This window comes from Palaemon carinicauda, chromosome 30 (assembly GCF_036898095.1).
Source record: "Palaemon carinicauda isolate YSFRI2023 chromosome 30, ASM3689809v2, whole genome shotgun sequence".
NCBI classification, from domain to species: domain Eukaryota; kingdom Metazoa; phylum Arthropoda; class Malacostraca; order Decapoda; family Palaemonidae; genus Palaemon; species Palaemon carinicauda.
In genome coordinates, this window is record NC_090754.1 from 57,525,949 (window position 1) to 57,530,948 (window position 5,000).

At 33.2% G+C, this 5,000-nt stretch overlaps 1 protein-coding gene across 2 annotated transcripts in view; it reads left to right on the forward strand.

Annotated features, from left to right (window-relative positions):
• LOC137623191 (pro-resilin-like) overlaps positions 1 to 5,000 on the forward strand; it is a 76,568-nt gene that overhangs the window by 60,652 nt on the left and 10,916 nt on the right. The window lies entirely within an intron of this gene.

Consider the following 5,000-nt stretch of genomic DNA (forward strand, 5'->3'; position numbering starts at 1 on the left):
CACTAATTTTAATGCTGAAATTTTTAAGTTTTCATTTTCCATGGAAACCTAAAAATTTTAGATTGTGTTTATACTTATACTTTTATTTTGATTAATAAGATGTTTTTATTGTTGAAAATAAAGGAAAAAATAAATAATTAATTATTTTTTTCTTCATTTTCACAGCCATTTTGTAAAAAGAAATAAAAATAAACTGATGATACATTTTATTCAAATGCTACAAAAAACCGATTAATGCTTAAATCCTTCTGGAATTCTAATGAGAAATTTAGTTCATATAAAATTATATTGACTCTGACCATAGTTACACCCCCATATTATTCAAAAACATTAAGCATAATTTTATTGTTAAATGGATTAATTTATTAATATCTTCCTGGCGTAGTATAGGGATCACTGACGTTAAATTCGAAGATTAATCTAGTTTTAGTTGTGAATAAAAATCTAGATTTAATAATAAATCTCTTTCTACATTAAGTAATTAATTTAGAAGGGGAAAATTATATGGATTAAATATGAATATAAAGATTAGAATATTCAACACTGCAGGACATCATTTCAAAATGATAGCTTCAGATAGCAAAAAGATGGATATATTTTGAGAGAGAGAGAGAGATACAGAGAGAGAGAGAGAGAGGAGAGAGAGAGAGAGAGAGAGAGAGAGAGAGAGAGAGAGAGAGAGAGAGAGAGAGATTATAATCTGTGGTATATTCATAACAGTTGCTCTACTACTCGCGTAAGCCAGTTAAAAATAATTTATGGGGTCATTATGCTATTATTAAGAGAAGTACTTATCAGAGAGAGAGAGAGAGAGTCAGAGAGAGAGAGAGAGAGAGAGAGAGAGAGAGAGAGAGAGAGAGAGAGAGAGATAATAATCTTTGGTATATTCAATATAATTGTTTTACTAAAGCATAAGTAGGTAAAAAAATTAATGGACTCGTTATGCTATTATGAAGAGAGAGAGAGAGAGAGAGAGAGAGAGAGAGAGAGAGAGAGAGAGAGAGAGAGAGAGAGAAGCTTAAACTAGTCTTGATATAAATCGTCTCAAGGTACTGACCGCAAATTAACCTTACTGCTCCATTATATGCTTGAATAAATCCTTTCTTTTTCGCAAACTGTATTTCTTTACAGACAGGTTGCAAGCACCGGTTAGATAAAATAAAAACTTCTAACCAGGTAAGCAGAGGTCAATGAAGGCGTGGCCCTTAAATTAGGGGTCAGTAGATATATCTTAATATCCTTTCTAACAAGAGATTTATATCTACATCATTCTATGTAGGCTTATTGCTTTTTATATGTCCAGGGTTGTGGTGGCCGATGTGGTAATGTCCCTGACTGGTGAACGCCAAACTGGGGTTCGGGTCCCGCTGAAATTCGTTAGCTCCTTTAGTCACTGCAACCTTACTATCATTGAGAGCTAAGGATGGTGGCTTTTGGGGAACCTATAGTTCTATCTGATGAGTCATCAGCAGCCATGTCCTGTCCCTCCCTGGTCCTAGCTTGGGTAGAGAGATGGCTTGGGTGCTGATCATAGTAATGTCTTTGTTTGGTGAATGCCAGACTGAGGTTAGTCCTGCTCAGATTCGTTAGCTCCTTTGGTCACTGTAACCTTACTATCCTTGAGAACTAAGGATGGTGGCTTTTGGGGAGCCTATAGTTGTATCTGCTGAGTCATCAGCAGCCATTGCATGGCCCTCCCTGGTCCTAGTTTGGGTGAGGAGATGGCTTGGGTGCTGATCATATAATATATGGTCATTCTTATTTTAAAGGTCGTTCATGAGTGGCAGAGGCAAGGGACAGTGTCAATGCTCTAGCAGGACAACCGTATATGGTCAGTCTCTAGAACCTTGTCCTGTCTCTAGGACATTGTTCTGTCATTTACCTCAGCCAATCATGAGCAACCTTTAAAACGAAGACTTTATTTCTATCCAAAATCTTTGTTAAATTGGGAATTATGAAAACTATAATAATTTCATATATTTTATATACTGTAGACTTACATTATCTGAAGGTGTTTTATATACAGGAGAAATTAACAGTTGTGATACGAAAATTTCTTGAAATACGTTCATTGGGAAAATCGTTTTGTGTTTATAAGAAATTATATAAATTTCTAATGAAAATTACATTAAGTGGAGTACTAACTCTCTCTCTCTCTCTCTCTCTCTCTCTCTCTCTCTGGATAATTTCCGAAAGTTATGGAAATCAGCGGGTTTATAAGAAGTTATATCAATTTCCAATGAAAATTGTGTTATGTGGAATACTCTCTCTCTCTCTCTCTCTCTCTCTCTCTCTCTCTCCTTATAAATAACACAACTATGAATTCACTAAGAACCTCAACATTTAGAAATCTCTCTCTCTCTCTCTCTCTCTCTCTCTCTCGTTAAAAGCGCTGATTGATGTATCCTAGTATCCTAGATGCTTACAAAGCATACTAGATTTTAAAAAAAAATGGTCTACAAACCCATTCAACCATTAAAAGGGAATGTTTTACAACTCTCGTAAGAACTGGTTCAACAGGTAAAATTTTATTCTTTTTTTTTCTTGTTTACTCACTTCAATTCCTCTTTTTTGTCTGTGAAGTGTGGCTGTTTGACTCATTTGGTATTGCAGTGAGAGTTTTAAGGATTTCTAGGTTTATATCGTGAGTATATATATATGTGTATATAAATATATATATATATATATATATATGTATATATATATGTATATATACATATGTATATATGTATATGTGTATGTGTATATATATACATATATGAATATATAAATATATATATATATATATATATACATATATATATATATATATATGTACAGTATATATATATGTATATGTATATGTATATATATATATATATATATGTACAGTATATATATATGTATATGTATATGTATATATATATATATATATATATGTACAGTATATATATATATATATATATCTATATATATATGTACAGTATATATATATATATATGTATATATATATATATATATATATTTATATATGTATATATATATATATATATATATTTATATATATATATATATATTTATATATGTATATATATATATATATATGTGCGTGTGTGTGTGTGTGAGTTTGTGTGTGTGTCTGTGTGTGTATATAGATTATTATATTTGACAACATGTAAAGGTAAAGGAAATTACTTGAAGATCATTCTCTTACAGGAATATTTTCTATTTTGTGAAAGTGCAAATTGCAACATGATTATCAAAGAACAAGTGATCATGATTTACTGTAGAAGCAAAAATTTTATATTTCGGGAAATATTTTGTCTGAAAACTTATTTAAATAAACAAATATTGCTTTAAAATCATTCTCATATGATAATGTTTCCTGTTTTGTGAAAGTAAAAAAGTGATCATGAATTAAAAGCAAAAATTATACATTTCGTGAAATATTTTATTTGTAGACATGTTAAAATTAAAAGAAATTGCTTGAAAATCATTCTTTTATAGACATGTTAAAATGAAAAGAAATTGCTTGAAAATCATTCTCTTATAAAAATGATTCCTATTTTTTAAAAATAATTTCCCTGAAAGTTCATTGACTTATGAAATCTTACTCGTAGCTAGCGTTCGATCCAGTAAGAATTTTATCTGCAATTTTTTTTTTTTATAATAAACAGATTTATTCATATAACAACAAGTATAAGAGTTGTTGTGGCCTGATTGGTAACGTCTCTACCTGATGTTTGCCAGACGGGGGTTCGAGTCCCGCTCAGACTCGTTAGTGCTTTTCGCGTCTGCCACCCTACCATCCTTGTGAGCTAAGGTTTGTGGGGTTTGGGGGAGCCTATAGATCTATCTGCTGAGTCATCAGCAGCCATTGCCTGGCCCTCCCTGGTCCTAGCTTGGATGGAGAGTGGGCTTGGGCGCTGATCATAAACTATATATGGTCAGTCTCTAGGGCATTGTCCTGCTTGGGCAATGTCACTGTCCCTTGCCTCGGTCATTCATGAGCGACCTTTAAAATGCCAAATAAGTTAGAAATTTAGTATTTGCTTAAAAAAATGAAAGGAGACACTTGTATGAGCTTCATGGAGAGAGAAAGGAATGGAGGTCGGGAGAGAAAGTTCCTAAATCCTTTAATAGATTAAGTAAATAAACATAATTGAAAAGTTTTCCTAGTAAAAGATAAGGTAAGCTGTTAGGTATTTGCTTTGGAAAACGGTAAAAGGCTGGCAACATTTATTCCTGGATTTTTACCGTCTTAAAAACGGATATATTGACGTAAAGAAGTGCTATAACGGTCATTTACCCATAAAAGATAATAACAGAGTAAGGTAAAATTACGGTCGCCTGTATTTTACTGAAATACGGTTGAGAACAGTATATTTTTACAGATAATTTTCGAATAAAATTACAGTTTTTTTTTCTTTTTTTTTTTTAACAGTGAATTCAGAGTTGGAAGACCCATGCCTACATGGCTGAGGACTATGAAGCAAAAAATAGGAGATTATGATTGGAGAAGCATTGAATTAAAAGCTCAAAATAGAGACGACTGGCGAATCTAACCGAGGCCCTTTGCGTCAATAGACGTAGGAGATGATGATGATGATGATGAAGCTCAAGATAGAGACGACTGGCGAAATCTAACCGAGGTCCTTTGCGTCAATAGGAGTAGGAGGAGATGAATATGATGATGAAGCTCAAGATAGAGACGACTGGCGAAATCTAACCGAGGCCCATTGCGTCAATAGACGTAGGAGGAGATGAATATGATGATGAAGCTCAAGATGGAGACGACTGGCGAAATCTAACCGAGGCCCTTTGCGTCAATAGGAGTAGGAGATGAATATGATGATGATGATGTACTCAAGGCCACTTGGTGGTACCATCTTCTGGGGGAAATTAAAACAACTTTCATTAGAGCTTCTTAAAAACATGTTATTATCAACACAAGCAAGATGACTGGACACCTGATAACCCTGACTAGGCAAAGATGACACCTCATTGTCGTGACGTGGCAG